A 16828-nucleotide genomic window follows, 5' to 3' on the forward strand; every position below is an offset into this window, starting at 1 on the left:
TCCCTGGGTCAGGAAGATGACCTGGAGGAAGAAATGGCAACCCAGTCCAGTATTCTTGCCTGGAAAATTCCATGGACAGAGGAGCCTGGTGGGCTACAATCCATGGGGTTGCAAAGAGTCAGACATGATTCGTATTTATTTATATGTGTTGATTTATTTTTAGAAATCCAAGCAAACACAAAATATTGATTTTTTTTTTACCTCAAGCATACTTGAATTATTAATTAACTTCCACATTCAAAATTAATGGCAAATAGAAATTTATAATATCCAAAAATATACATCAGGTAACTTTGGCTTTGGATGAAAAGAAAAGTTTCTTTATGCTTAAGTAACTTAAATCATTCCATTAAAACAATTAATATGCCATCATTAGCATCATTTGCTCCTTCTCTTAGTTGACAAGTCTGGGTGAGTTTTGTTTTATTCAAAGTGCACAGTCAGGGGTTCTGAGTGCAGTGAAGTGTTTTTCAGGCATTCTCACAACTTTGTACTTTGATCCTATCCTTCTGTTCTGTTGGCCAAATCCTTTCTTCCTTTCATATTTCACAATGTTTGTTTCATATATGAGTCCTTTGAAGTCAGAGGCAAAACAAGATTTAAACAACTCGATTTTTCCATGACTGTGTTTTGTTTTTAAGACTTTTTTCTCTATCCAGATGAGTTTTTCTAGGGACAGGATGTATACTGAAGGTTCAGATAGATATGCAGCCCAGCTAACAGCTACAGGTGATTCATAGTGGTTTGCTGTGATGAAAGAATAAAGAGGAGGGATGGATAAATATGGGCTTCCCTGGTGTCTCAGTAGTAAAGTACCTGCTTGCCAATGCAGGAGCCACCAAAGATGCAGGTTCAACCCCTGGGTGGGGAAGAACCCCTGGAGAAGGAAATGGCAACCCACTCCAGTATTCTTGCCTGGGAAATCCCACAGACAGAGGAGCCTGGCAGACTACAGTCCATGGGGTCAAAGAGTTGGGCATGATTTAGTGACTAAACAAGCAAACAAAACAATGGATAAATATATGTCATTATGTTCATATGCAAATATGTTTCTATAAAGTTAACAGAGGAAAAGCTCTCATAAATATATTTGCTGTGGAAAACTTACGAAGATAGGGAAACATTACCAGAGCTATGCGTTCTTTTAAGATTCCTTATCCTGCTAAAATTGCTAACTAACTTATTTAGCAGGTGACCAGGTTTTTTGAACTATTTTACCACTGTTGATTTTTATCATTTGTCTTTATTCTCAGGTAATTTAATTTTAGTCTATAGAAAGTCAATAAAATCCTATTATCTACTGTTTTATTATTTGTGCATTTGTGGGAATTAGTTATTAGTAAGTTTGAGAAACCCTTAATTTCACTATGAAAATTAATGTACATGGCAAAGAAAGATAAATTGGATATAATTAAGTGAATTGAAATCCTACCTATTCTATTCTATTCTCATAATTCTTTCTGGTTTTTTTTGGAGGAACTAGAAAGGCAGCTTTAACCCTCAGCTGGCAGAAAAAGAGAACACAGTACGCTTGTGCCTCAACTGTGCCTCACTTCTGTGGAGAATCTGAGGGATTGTGTAAAATGAGGGCTCACAGTCAGGGACAGGAGATGAGGAGCAAAGATGTCCTCTTGTATTCTTGTGTCTGGTATTCTTTCTCTTGCATTCTTTCAAAAACAGTCATAAGTTGGTAGCCTGGTACTTGTATCTCGCAGTCTGGTAGCCAGTAGTTGGCTACACTGTCTTCTGTGTGCGGTACTGCAGCCTCCTCTCTGCCTCCTCCTCTTGATATGGCTAGAATGTCTCCTCCATTAGACCAGGTCAGTTTTACCACTGGATCGCAAGTTCCTAGGATGAGAAGAATGCCTGGTTTCAGGACCCAGTGAAGCTCAAATTCTTGATGCCTTATTGCAGAAAGAATTCACTGAGAGACAAAGTGATAGGTAAGACGCGGATTTATTTAGAGAAAAACACACTCCACAGAGAGAGTGTGGACTGTCTCGGAGGGCGAGGGTGGCTCTCATAATTCTTTCTTACTGTGCTTTCCCCTCTCTTCCTACATTGGAATAAAAAAATGCTTTCTTTGGAACATTTTTGTTCATGTCAATGAAGAGATTTCCTAATGTCTGGACCAGTTGTATTTCTCTCCAGAAATCTTTGGCTTATTTGGGAACTGTGATTTGAAATTAATACTGCCATTTGTTGCTGAGTTTTTTCTAAATGGTGATGCAGATGGTTTGAGTAGGCAAACATTTTTCTATGACACCCGGGGTTTACACAGATTGTGTTAAAAACAGCCATAATTTGGTCTAAGCCCAAACAGTTGTTGTTGCTTTTCTCCCTATAGAGTTTGGGCTTCCCTGGTAGCTCAAATGGTAAAGAATCTGCCTGTAATGCAGGAGTCTTGGGTTCAGTCCTCAGGTTGGGATGATTCCCTAGAGAAGGGAATGACTGCCCACTCCAGTATTCTTGTCTGGAGAATTACATCGATAGAGGAATCTGGCAGGCTACAGACCATGGGGTCCCAAAAAGTCAGACATGACTGAACAACTAACACATCAACACATAGAGTTTAGAATAAAGATATTTATTAAAATATTTAAAGTGATTTTTAAAATTTTGCCAATATAAAAGATTTTCTATGTGATAAACAATAAATTTCTGGAAACTTTTTAGTAACTTTGGATCATTTTTGATAGTTAAATCATTTCTATATGATTGTTTGCATAGGTAGCCTGTATGTATGCACAAAAAAATCAAAAGATTCTATGTAAGAAAGTGCCAATTGATACATTAGTTGCATCATATTCATTATTGATTTCTATTCATTTTAGTCCAAGGCTAGATAATTATAACCTTTGTAGAGTCTTAAAAATTAATGCAAATTACAAGAGTTTTGGAAAGATGCACAGGAAACTATAAAATATTTACCTCTGTGGAGTGAAAATGCAGGATTGTTTTGGATAAGACGGATTTTAACTTTTCCTTTTTAGCCTCTGGATAGTTTTGAAATTTTTACTATGAGCATATTTTACTGTTATAGTAAAATAAATTTAAAAAATGATCCTGGTGTTCTATTGAATGATTCCAGAAAAGAGAAAATATCACCTGCACTTATCCCTTATTGGCCTTCAATAAATGAAGCATAACGATAGTTTGACTTTAGAAGTTGCCATTTGGAGCAGGTGTGCAGAATTCTGATTGAAAATAAAGTTCCATGAAGACATATGTGAATTTTGTATCAAATGAATTTCTCATTACTATTTCCACACAGAACTGTAATCAAATTTTCAGGGGCTGTGTCAGATAAAGCCCATATTTCACTTGATGTAAGTGATATTATTATTTAATATTTATAACCTGTCTGGTGTTCTGCCATAAGGGAGGAAAAATAATTTTCCTTCTACTCTCCTGATTTCCTAGCTGAGATCCTGTAATGAGAGACAGATTAACAAGAGAAAAATAAGCAGGTATTTATTAACATGTATAATTCGTGTATACCTGAGAGATACTGAGGAAAAGTGAGTAACTCAAAGAGTTAGCTTAGAATTCAGGCTTAAACATCATTTTAATAGAAAATGGGGGAGGAGATTTAGGTCTCAGAGGGGAATAAGTGATTTTTAGGAAAGATGAATGGGCAGTTAAAGAACAGATGGGAGGGAAGGTATGACAAAGTTTGTTGAGGTTTAGTATTAGCTTCCAATTTCCTCTCCTATGATGAGGGTCAGCCTTCCCTGGTTGATTAAACTTCCAGGGAGAGGATTTATGACCATTGAATTCCTTTGGAGGATCTGTCATCAGGCAGGTAAGAGGAGTTCAGAGAAATCGTCTTCCTGTATTTCCTGTTTTTCAAATACCTTCAGCTCAAAATAATCAACATGCCAAAGTGGCATATATTGGGGTGGCATATTCTGGCTACCCTTTACCACCTCAGAAAATAATCATAATTACTTCACAATTTGCTAATCTTCCAAGGTTAACAAAATCTTGAATAGACTTAGCTTTGACCCTCTAGAAGACAAATCCTTGTATCCTAAGTTTTTATGCTTGTATTTCATGATAGCTTTTTCCTAGCTCTTCGGATCAGATTTTAACAAAAATATAACATATGGATTATTTTTGATGGCATATAAAGGAGTTGGTAACTATCCCTAGATTGATTATTTTAATAAACAAGTAAATAAATATAAAAGGCAATAGCTAGAAAAAAATTTTTAGTGTACCTAGTTCAAAAAATTCCTCTAATATATAAAGAATAATTCCAAAAGAATTTGCTATTCAGTTGAATTTTTTTTTTTTAGTGGACATGAATTTTCAATTACAAAGATATTCTCAGCGTCTCATCTCCAAATATATAAAACTGCCAGTGTTGGGTCTAAATTCACACTCATTAATAAGATCAGCAAAGCTGAAGATTTGTATTAATATTTTGGGGGTATTAATATTAATGGAGAGCATTTTCACTGCAGGTCAGTGCAATAACCGGTAGACTCCAGGACCCAAGGAGTTACCTGCAGATGTCACGTTAGTATTTGATCATTGAAGCCTAGGTTGTTGTTCTCATTCTGCTACTCACATGACTACACCAGGTGCACAATTTGTTCACCATGAGGTGTTGTTATTTTGGGGGCTGCATTTGTGGTGAAGGAAAATGCTATGTCTCTGAATTTGTCTTTGGGATATTACCGTAGTTTTAAATGCAGTGGTATGCCACTTTGTGATACCAGGCAGTCTATTCAAAACTTTAAAGAAAAATGAGCATCTCTCTATCAAGGGACATGACCAGGTTTGTGAAAGCATACCATATCATACTTATTTATGTTTTACTTCAGCAGTATTTCTATATTTGAAATATTTTCATTTGTATCTCCCCACTTAGAAAGTACTTGAGAAATAGGTCACACTTTTAAATATGGCAGAAATACAAAATATATTATTTCAGTTGAATGAAAGAGTAGTAGAAATGATGCATTATTTTAGTGCTGATATTAAAAGTATGGTTATCCATAATCATCTTTTATATCTGGGCTTTTATATCTGAGCAGTTTCCAAAAATACTAGGGAAAAAACAGTTAAAATTTAAGTTATAAAATTAATGAAGCCAAAAAGCTTATAGTCATACTTAAAATATCCTTGCATTAATATAAATGAAATTTCTCCATTGCAGATAAAGGGCAAACACCATCTCTGACTTTATTCCCTTTTCTGCTCCCTTCTTAAGGCAGCTGTTATCTTGAACTTTGCTATGTTTTCTTCCAGACCTTTCTGTTCCCTATTCAGATATCATATCTTGAGTTCTACAAGTCCTAAAAATAGATCATATTATGGCCATTTTTCACTAAATTAATTACCTGTATTTAGATTTTACCTGGAAATTACTTTTAAACAGTAAGATAAGTCTTTTTCAGTATGCTGGGCCTTTGCCACTAAAAACTATTTTCTTCCAAGGAAACAGCATCTTGAAAGTTACTATTGCAACAATTTTCTCATTCCTTAAAACAAAGAGCAATTTGTTACTGAATTGTAAACTTAACTTCTAGTATACAACCTATAAAAATCTATTTTTAAAAAAATTTGAATGATCTTCTCTTCTGACAAACAATTGTACATGAGTTCTTTTCTCACTGTTATTTGCTTATGAACTATTTAGTAATTAATATAATTTTAGAAAGTAATTCAAGAAAGAAGTTTTAAATGTGTAGGTTTCCCCAGAACACATACACATGTGATCTTCAATAATAAATATCTAAGGAAAACAATGATTTAAACACTTTTGTTGTAAACAAACTATTTGTGAGAATTTTCCACCAAAAATATTTTCTTTTGTGCTATATATATCTCCTCTTTTATAATATCCCCACATTTCTTACATCTTCCAGAAAAAGGTATCATTGGGTAAGTATCAGTAGGTTTAAGATACTGAGGAGAATTATAAAATATAATAAGGCCAGCAAATTATTGAACAACACTATTTTGGAAAGCAAACATTTTATAAGAATATGTATACATGTATATTTACAAGGTATTTTCTATGTGTATAAATATTAATGAAATGTGAACCATCTGATAGAGAAAAGTGTTCCAACCCAGTAGTTTACACACAAAATGGTGTAGCCAATTGGATAATGTGCATAGCAACTGAAGGTAATAAACTCTGGTTGCTGAACCATAATGATAACATCTGATCTTTGAGCAGTGCTTTTACAGTTTTCATAATTCTTCCGCTTATTCTTTCAGATAGCATTGTGAAATTATTTCTATCCCCTTTGTGCAAATGCAGAAACAGACACTCTGGGAAGATCCATGTGTTCTGTGGGTTCATTCACCAAGCAGGTGGCAGGACCATGCCTGAACATCTGGCTTGTCTAAATTCAAAATTTTTGCTCTTTCCTATAATGCAAACTGCCCCAATTTTGCAATAGAAAGAAAAGAGGCAATATTGATCATTTGGCAGTTAAATGACAAGCAGAGAAGTGCGTTTTCAGCCATGTTATCTTTCTCTTCTCTGCCACAGTCACGTTTGGTTTTGTCAGCTCTCGCCCTGCCCTGTATGTAGCAGTAGGGAATTTAGTCATGGTTCTATAGGATCATCTGAGTGGAAGGTGGGGCATGAAGTCCACTCAGGGTTTCAGTTCCTGGATCTATGTGGAGGGGAAAATAAATCAGACCTAAGTGACATAGAGCCCCTCCAAGTTTGTGCTGCAGTCTGTAGTGACTCAATTCTAGCCCATGCCCCGCTCTTATTCTGTGACTTGGAAGAATTTCATCACCATTGCGTCTCAGGATTCCCTAAGATGGACTGCAACTGGTTCTGAAAGTGGAAGGCTGAGGATCGAAAAAGGAAGACTCTGTATGTGAGAGGCAGTGTGGAGTAGTGGTTAGAAGCTGACTATGGACTCTGAGTCCTACTTTTAGCCATGCTGCTTTCTAGCCCTGTGACACTGAGGTTACCTAATGTCTCAGTTTCCCCATCTACAAAATGGGGATAATAAATAATAGTATCTGTTTCATAAGGCCATTGTCGAGAACAGATGAGCTAATATTTATGAAGGGGTTACAATGGTGCCTGACACATAAGTGCTACATAAATGTTGGGTATCATTTGGGATTGAAGAACTAGTTTTGCATTTGTGAAAAGAGTGGTACAGCCTATCATTGTTATGCCTAAAGAGACTGTTCACAAGTATAACAAGATCACACATGTTACATATACCCAAATCATTGCACACTGGCATAGGACTATCATGTGTAAATCAGAACCAAGTACATGCACATTTATTGTTCTGTCCCTGAGTCATGTCCAACTCTTTGCAACCCTGTTAACTGCAGCATGTCAGGCTTCCCTGTCCTTCACTGTCTCCCAGAGTTTGCTCAAACTCATGTATGTTGAGTTGATGATGCCATCCAACCATCTCATCCTTTGTCACCCCCTTCTCCTCTTGCCCATAATCTTTCCCAGCATCAGGGTCTTTTCCAGTGAGTCAGCTTTTTGCATCAAATGGCCAAAGGATTGGAGCTTCAGCTTCAGCATCAGTCCTTTCAATGAATATTCAGGACTGATTTCCTTTAGGATTGACTGGTTTGATCTTCTTTCTGTCCAAGCGTCTCTCAAGAGTCTTCTCCAGCACCACAATTCAGAAGCGTCAATTCTTTGGCACTCAGCCTTCTTTATGGTCCAACTCTCACATGACTAGTGGAAATACCATAGCTTTGACTATATGGACCTTTGTCAGCAAAGTGATATCTCTGCTTTTTAATATGCTGTCTAGGTTTGTTGTAGCTTTTCTTCTAAGAAGCAAGTGTCTTTTAATTTCGTGGCTGCAGTCACTGTTCTCAGTGATTTTAGAGCCCCCAAAAATAAAATCAGTCACTGTTTCCACTTTTTCTTCATCTATTTGCCATGAAGTGATAGGACCAGATGCTATGATCTTAGTTTTTTGAACATTGATTTGAACGACAAATCAGAACCAGTACATGCCTATGGTCAGTTATTATATCTAAGAGATATCATTTGCAGTGGCTGAAATAGTTCAAAGGAAATGTTGGAAGAACATTTTGCAAATAGTTTATTAAAAGAAAACCTCTCTAGTTCAATAAATCAGTTAATCAGAAAGTGTGTGTTGGCCTATGACTTTCAAGAGATTGTTAATCAACCTAAACTCATATACCAGGGAATCAAACAGGGCAACTATGCTTTTGGTGATAAGGTTACATTTTTTGGGAGAACTTCTAACTCTGCATCTTTCTATTTACTCAGTCATCTGAGAACCAAATGAGAGCCACCAGCTATGGTCACTATGCTACCCTTGAGAGGACATGGTTGACTTCAGCCCTATCTGAGTCTGAATCCAGTTCTGCTCCTTGCAAAATGTGTTAGTTTAGACATCATAGGGGCTTCCCTGATAGCTCAGTTGGTAAAGAATCCACCTGCAATGCAGAAGACCCTAGTTTGATTCCTGGGTTGGGAAGATCCGCTGGAGAAGGGATAGGTTACCCACTCCAGTATTCTTGGGCTTCCCTTGTGGCTCAGCTGGTAAAAGAATCTGCCTGCGATGCCAGAGACCTGGATTCGATCCCTGAGTTGGGAAGATCCCCTGGAGAAGGAAAAGCTACCCGCTCCAGTATTCTGGCTTGGAGAATTCGTGGACTGTATAGTCTATGGAGTCACAAAGAGTAGGACATGACTGAGCAACTTTCGCTTTCACTTTAGACATCATAAACTTCCCCACACTCAGTTTCTTTATCCACAAAAGAATCATGAGATAATAATGGAACATCTACCCCGTTGGATTGTTCTATAAGTTAAATGAATAATCTTTATGAACAGCTTAGATTTCTATGCAATAAAGTTTAACTCTTAAATGAATTGCTTTATCTTCTACTCTAAATGCTATCTTTCTGCTGTTCTCAAGATAGAAACCTGGGCATCATCTTCAACTTATTTTTCTCTCTTGAACCACCTCTACCCCACATTCAGTTATTTCACTAGGTCTTGAGAATGACATCTCCTGAATCCATCTCATAACTAGCTTGTCACTTCTGCTTTCATTATTTCTTGATGGGGCTTTCCAGTAATCTCTTATTTGATCTCCTTTTAATAAATACATCTTGTAACTACTTTGACTATCTCCATGGGGACAAGGGTTGTGTTTATTTATTTTTTGTTTATAACTTTAATGCCATCTCAGTGCCTAACACATGGTAGATAACTAAATGCGCGCGCACACACACACACACACACACACACACACACACACAACCTGTTAAAAATTAACAAGAAAATGGAACTCCACTCACCATCACCAGAATTATTCTTCAAAATGTAAAACTGATCATGTTACTCTCTGGTTATTATTTTTTATGCTTTCCTCTCTGTATTAGTTGGGATTCTCCAGAGAAGCAGTGACACATTAACCATCATATCATTACTCAGAGGATAATATCAAACTCATCAGGAATTCTAAGGCTTTTCATAATTGGGTCTCTTTCTGCAACTTCACCTACATTCCCAGCTCTTCTGAATACTCACAGTTCTATTCATGAGCCTCGTATCATTGTCTCACTGAGCCATGACACCTGATGCTTCCCGGACACCTAAAGTCCCTGTCACCATGCCATATCTCTTTATTTTTTAAAACTCACTCTTTATATTTTTCCCTTTTCCAAAGACTTTCATCATGTTTCTCATTCTGCCCCCACTTGAAAGATTTTGGCCTCTACTTGTTTGTGCTTCTACTGTTCCATATACTCCTAATATGGAACTCATAGTGCCACTGTCCTGGAGGAGGGCATGCCAACCCACTCCAATATTCTTGCCTGGAGAATCCCATGGACAGAGGGGCCTGGCAGGCTCCAGTCCCTTGGGTTGCAAAGAGTCAGACATGACTGGGTCACTAAGCATAGCAAAGCACAGTGCCACTATGATGATTGCTGTGTAGTTTCTTTTAGGACTTCCCTGAGAGCAAGACTGTGTTTACCTTTTTATTTGCATCTCTAGTAGAAAGACAAGTTCCCAACAGGTGACAGGTTCATATTGTTGGACTGATTTGTAGAATTATGAGTAGTGAGTTGATTTTTTAAAAAATAGCACAGATTTCTTTTTTACTCTAATAATTCTGCTTTTCTAAGTTACTTTTGCTTTTTAGAGCCCAGACACAATTTGAGTTGTTGGCATTACAAGGAACCATTCATCTCAAACTTCCCAGAGTTTGATATTCCCAGCAATAGAACCTGTCCTTTAAATCTCCAGAAACTTCTAGTACATCACAGTCATCACCTCTGAGAGCTAACATATTACTACCTGCTGGTCTATTAAAGAGAATAAAATCTCAAAGAAGACAGGTGAGCCATAGCAAAAAAGGAGGGTCATGAATAATTTGCCATTTTCACAAATTTTTAAATTCATGCCAGCAATTTTTTAAAGTTTCAATACACACATAAATGGGAAGAAAACACGTTTATGAAAGAACTATAGACTCAGCTACCCAGAGTGATAAATAACCTCTGAAGGGCAGGAGAGCACAAGAGAAAATTTCCGACTCTAGTAATGTGAAATCATGTCAATTAAGCATTTATTTGCAAAAAGATATGTACTGAGAATTGTAGTCATCAAGTCAAATATATACTTAAGATTTAAATAAACCCAGTAAATGTAATAAATTGGTTTATCATTTCACATTTTATTCATATAATATTTGTACTTTTTGAGTCGTATATTTTTGTACTTTGGCTAATGTATAATTGGCATTGGCTTTATATTTTCTCCACAGGAAATGTAAATAGAAAAAGAATGTTTCACGTTATATTCTACTTAGAGATTAAAAACTTCTGTGAGTTATCTTGAGTTTATCCTTAGGTGGATATTGAAAATATTTTGGTAGCTATTCTGACATTCTAAATGAAGATTTGCTGTATCCATGATACTATAGAATGGGCTGAAAAGGCCTGATTATGGTTATTTGTTTGATAAGTGAAATTAGGGCTGGAAATTAATTCTTGCCTTATGTTCTGTGCTATTGTGGTACAAGACATCTCTCTGATATTCACATTGCAGATGAATTAGTGTTAAAAGGAAGAGATGACTCTACTTCCTCTGCTGATGTTAAGCTTCATGAGGCATAAAAAATTAAAGAGAATTTTCCTTTCTTGAACTATCAGCTCTTAAGATCATGGTTGGTGAATCCTGGTAAGTCCCCTGGAGGGCACTTTACTTTTATTGGAAAAGGAGGCCCATTCCTCATACTTTGGGAGCAGCACTAACTTGAAAGGGGAAAAGGGGTAAGGTTACCAGGTCCAATTCAGGGCAAGTTATTGGACATCTCCAGGATTTCATTTCTTCAGCTTAAAACTCCAAGTAGTTAATATTGCCAATCTCATTGCATTGTTTTGAGTTTTGAATGAGATCACTCATGTAACCAATCTGGCACTGATTCAGCGTGTGACAAATGTCTGTTTTATCATTAATTTATTCCATGTTTGTTTTTCTGTTTTTTGTTTCTATTAACAAACATTTTGTGGAAAAAAATGTTAGAGACTAATTTTTACAGTTTGGTAATTTTGGCGTAGTAAAGAATCTGCCTGCAATGACTCAAAAAGCACAGGAGATGTGGGTTCAATCCATGGTTCAGGAAGATCCCCTGGAGTAGGAAATGGCAATCCACTCCAGTATTCTTGTATGGGCTTCCCTGGTGGCTCAGATGGTGAAGAATCTGCCTGCAATGAAGGAGACCTGGGTTCAATCCCTGGGTTGGGAAGATCCCCTGGAGAAGGGAATGGCTATCCACCCTAGTATTCTTGCCTGGAGAATTCCATGGCCAGAGGAACCTGTTGGGCTCCAGTTCATGGGATTGCCAAGGGTCAGACATGACTGAGTGACTAACACTTTCACTATGACTTTCATTGCAAAGGTCAAAATCTTGATGAAGTTTGTTGTATATAAACTTATAACTGAATTGTATAATGTCATATTCCTATCCTCTTCTTCTTGTCCCCTCTCCCACCATTTGACTTTTTTGCTAGGAGATATATAAGAAGTTAGAGATTGAGGATGGTTCTTTTCAGTATTTCTCTCCCAAATTCACAAAGTCTATATTTTCACTGTCAGTGATGGTTTGCTCCAGGTTCACACAGTTGCAGGACATTGGTGAGGAGACAATGCCACCCAATGCCATGCTTTAGACTAGTATGTTAATCAGCAGACAGTCTGGCAGCAGACCTGGGAAACACATGCTCTTCTGCAGCCGTGGCAGGAAACAGCCCTGATGTGGGCATGGCATCCAGCAGCAGCCTTCTTGATATCTTGCAAGGTGCCCAGGCTGCCAGCATGAAGTCCCAACTAAACACTTCTTTTTTTGCTCCCTCTGGAAGTTATATATCCTATGGCCTTTGTTCTGGTCATGCTTTTACTAGTCATTCTTTCCCAATGCATTCCCTTTCCAGAACAAGCTAATCTTAGTAGTTTTTAAATCTATGAATCAATGAATTATCCTAAAATTATCCTAAATTAATCCTATTACTGTCGCTAATTTAAGAAACCCGGATTAGCCAGGGAGATGAACCCAAGAGAATTACTGAGAAATATTTACTTTCCAGACTATACAACATGGATCACTTTACAATTCTTAGATTTCCTAAAGTGTTCAAATATAATGCTTATTTAGGTAAACACACACAAAAATAATGATAAAGAAATTAATTTATAAAAAACATGAAAATGATCTAGCTGAAGACACATGATCTTAGTTGATCTGATAAATGACCTTAGAGTTGATTTACAATATGTTCATTTCTGCTATATGGCAAAGTGACTCAGTTATATTTTTTTCATATTCCTTTTCAATTATCTTTTTCATATTCTTTTCTCTTCTAGTTTATCACAGGATGTTGAATATAGTTCCCTGTGCTGTACAATAGTACCTTGGAATTTATCCAGAGATTTTGTTTTATGGATATGAATCATGCTGCTGCTGCTGCTGCTGCTGCTAAGTCGCTTCAGTTGTGTCTGACTCTATGCGACTCTATGGACCATGAGTGAGACCAATATCCTATTCTTTTTTTCTTTTCTTCATTTAAAGCATTAACATATAATTTAAATACAGTGAAATTTACTCTAAGTGCATACAGTTCTACGAATGTTGATAAAATGTGGTTACCACCACAATCAAGATACAGAACAGTTTCATCACTGCCTCCCAAGTAGACTTTGCTTTTGATGGCAGTCCCTCCCCACTGCACATCTCTCTTCCCTATTCCAATAGTATGGCTGTTTCAAGAATGTCATATTAATAGAATCAAACAGTATTACAGCCTTTTGAATCTGATTTCTTTCACATAGTTTAATGCATTTTATTTTATCTATTTTACTGCATGTATCAGTTCTTCATTGTTTTTATTGCTGAGTGCAGTGTACCACAGTTTATCTTTTCACCAGTAGAGTGACATGCTGATTGTTTCCAGTTTGCTGTTTAGTCACTAAATCATGTCTGACTCTTTGTGACCCCTGGACTATAGCCAGCCTGGCTCCTCTGTCCATGAGATTTCCCAGGTAAGAATACTGGAGTGCATTCTGTAGGGGATCTTTCTGATTCAGGGGTCTAACCTGCATCTCCTGCATTGGCAGGAGGATTCTTTACTGCTGAGCTACCAGGGAAACCCTGTTTCCATTTTGGGTGTTTACAAATAATGCTACTATACACTTGTGCCTACAGGTTTTTGTGTGAATGCAGGTTTTCATTTCATTTGAGTAATGCCAAGTTGGATTGCTAGATCATAAGGTAAGCAAATCTTTTCCCTTATGAGAAACTGCCAGATTATGCCATTTTGCATTGTACCATCAGTGTATGAAAGTTCCAGTTATTTTGTCTCTTTACCAGTACTTGGAGTTACTTTATTTAAAAACCATTTAAAATAGATACGTAGTGATTTATCCATGTGGTTTAATTTGCCAAATGAGTAATGATGTTGAGTATATTTTTATATGTTTCACTGACACATTTGTGCCTTCTTTAGTGAAGCATTTGTTTTCATCTTTTTCATGATTTTCTATTTTTGTTGTTTGTTTTCTTGTAAGTGTTAAGAGCTGTTTATACATTAGTTGTATACAAGTACTTTATCAGATTTGTGATTTGTAAATATTTTCTGTAATTCCTATGGCTTCAGTTTTCAATTTCATAACACTGTCTTTCACAGAGAAGAAAGTTTTAATTTTGAAAGTCCAGCATACATATATATATATATGTATATGATATGTGTGTATGTGTGTGCGCGCATGCACGTTTATGTGTGTGTGTGTGTGTGTGTATGGCAACCCACTTCAGCATTCTTGCCTGGGAAATTCCATGGGCAGTGGACCCTGGTGGGCTACAGTCCATGGGATTGCAAAAGAGTCAGACACAACTTAGTGACCAAACAACAAAATACACACACACATATATATAGTATTTTGGCAGTGTATCTGACAAATGTTTGCCGAATTGAAATTCACATTTCACATAGAAGTACCAAAGAGGAAAATTTTAAAAAATTCTTGGAGGAAATTGTTTCCAAGCAAAAAACTGAAATTAGAAGTCATATAAGGAAACTGTATTTTGACTGTACATAATTTAGAAATGTATAAAGTACAATGTGTACTAGAAACAACATGATTTTTAAAAAACAAACAGGTGCTTGCTAAATGTCAACTCCCCAAAATTCATCAGTGAATTTAGGGCTAAATTAATAAAATAAAATAAATAAATTGACAAGGGGGTGATAGTTGATTTGATTTTTTATTTTGTTTTTACAACCAATCAACATTTGCTGAAATAAACGTGAGACTACTTATAGAGATTTCTTATCACACTTTACAGTATATTTTTTCATGTTTCACTTTTCTCTACCAGTAGTCATGTATGGATGTGAGAGTTGGACCATAAAGAAAGCTGAGTGCTGAATAATTGATGCTTTTGAACTGGCGTGCTGCAGTCCATGGAGTCGCAAAGAGTCGGCCACGACTGAGCAACTGAATTGAACTGATCTGTCTCTACCAGGTCACACCAGACTTCAATTATATTTTAAATAATAGTGAACCAATTATAGTGTAATGCATATGAAATCTAATTTTAGGGGGTCTAATGAACTGGGAATATTTCACGGTTAAGAATTATATTCAAGCCATTTATATTATGGAAATGCTATCTTAAAATAACTATATAAAACTTCAATGATAGCAAATGTAGTATCAAGTAACTAAACTAAGTAACTAAAGTAAGTCATGACTGAAGCAACTTAGCACGAACACGTGAGGACCTGATAACCAGGAGAAACCATTAGAGTAAGGCTACAGGAGGGATCCATGTTAATGAAGTGTTGCTCTCTAACTTTCTCCCAGAATTGCACAAGTAGGAGGAGTTTCTATTTGTACTTCTGTTGGGGAAAAAGACCAAAGACTGCAGCCAGAGCCATTAGGCCCTAGCTGTGAGCCCTCTAGGCTTATCTGGCTTCACAAGAAACCCAGGGGATCTGTGCATGCATGCTTAGTCATGTTCAACTCTTCGTGACCCTATGCACTGTACCCCGCCAGGCTCTTCTGTCTATGGAATTCTCTAGGCAAGAATACTGGAGTGGGTTGCCATGCTCTCCTCCAGCGGATCTTCCTGACCCAGGGACTGAACCCATGTCTCTTATATCTCCTGCATTGGCAGGCAGGTTCTTTACCACTAGCACCACCTAGAAAGCCTCCAAGAGTACTGTGCTCTAACCAAACCTACAGAACTGAGAGGGAAGACGTTTTTGATCCTGGTTCTGCCTCTTCAATAGCTTCATGACCCAGTGCTTCAAAATTATAACTGATATTTGAGCAAAACAATGCAAATCATAAATCATCTTGCCAGGTGGCGCTAGTGGTAGAGAACCATTGCAGGAGACATGAGAGAACTAGGTTCAATCTCTGGATTGGCAACCCACTCCTGTATTCTTACCTGGAGAATCCCATGGATAGAGGAGCCTGGCGGGCTGCGATCCATAGGGTTGCAAAGAGTCAGACACGAAGTGACTTATCATACATGCATGGAGCATCTTATTTAAACTGATTATTCTGTAAGGCTGACCATCCTATGAATTTGTTAAATCTCTTTTGTCTGATAAATTAAATCTGTTGCCTGGAAAATCCCATGGACTGAGGAGCCTAACAGGCTCCAGTCCATAGGGTCGCAAAGAGTCAGACACGATTAAGCGACTTTACTTTAGGCAGGTCGAATGTCTTGTCCAAGGACACAAACTATTAAGATGCTCGGTTGGATTCTGAATCAGTCATCCGATTCCAAGTACAGTTTATTTGTTTTGTAAATATATGTTAATGTGAACATCTCCTGCTCCCTCTTCATTAAAAGAATTTTTAAAATTTCATATTGGTGTGTAGTTGATTAACAATGTTGTGTTAGTTTCAGGTGTATACTGCAGTGATTCAGTTATGCATATACATTTATCTATTCTTTTTAAAGTTCTTTTCCCATTTAGGTCATCACAGAATATTGAGTAGTTTCCTGTGCTATACAGTAGGTCCTTGTTGGTTACCTGTTTTAAATGTAGCAGCGTGTATATGTCAATCCCAAACTTCCAGTCTATGCCCCCTAGTCCTTCTTTTTAAAACAAAGTTTTATTAAATAACTATAATGTCCATTCAACTAAAAAATATAATTCTTTAATTATTATTTTGCCTCTTATTATAATAGCAAAATTGATCATTTTTCTAATGTGTTATTTACCCATCCTCTTAACTAGCATAATGGGGTAACTTATGTTCTAATGTCTGTTCTCTATTACTTAATTTTAGCTACAAAATCTCAAAAGA

At 36.8% G+C, this 16828-nt stretch overlaps 1 long non-coding RNA gene across 1 annotated transcript in view; it reads left to right on the forward strand.

The window, feature by feature from the left end:
• LOC145524029 (uncharacterized) overlaps positions 1 to 16383 on the forward strand; it is a 36233-nt gene extending 19850 nt beyond the window's left edge. The window contains exons 2-4 of the long non-coding RNA XR_014067038.1: positions 11054 to 11185; positions 13707 to 13772; positions 14880 to 16383. This is a non-coding gene — a long non-coding RNA (uncharacterized LOC145524029). The remainder of the gene's footprint in view (positions 1 to 11053; positions 11186 to 13706; positions 13773 to 14879) is intronic.
• Positions 16384 to 16828: the final 445 nt, after the last annotated feature.

Source organism: Giraffa tippelskirchi, chromosome 10 (genome assembly GCF_054371585.1).
Source record: "Giraffa tippelskirchi isolate mGirTip1 chromosome 10, T2T-mGirTip1v1.2.pri, whole genome shotgun sequence".
Classification (NCBI taxonomy): Eukaryota; Metazoa; Chordata; class Mammalia; order Artiodactyla; family Giraffidae; genus Giraffa; species Giraffa tippelskirchi.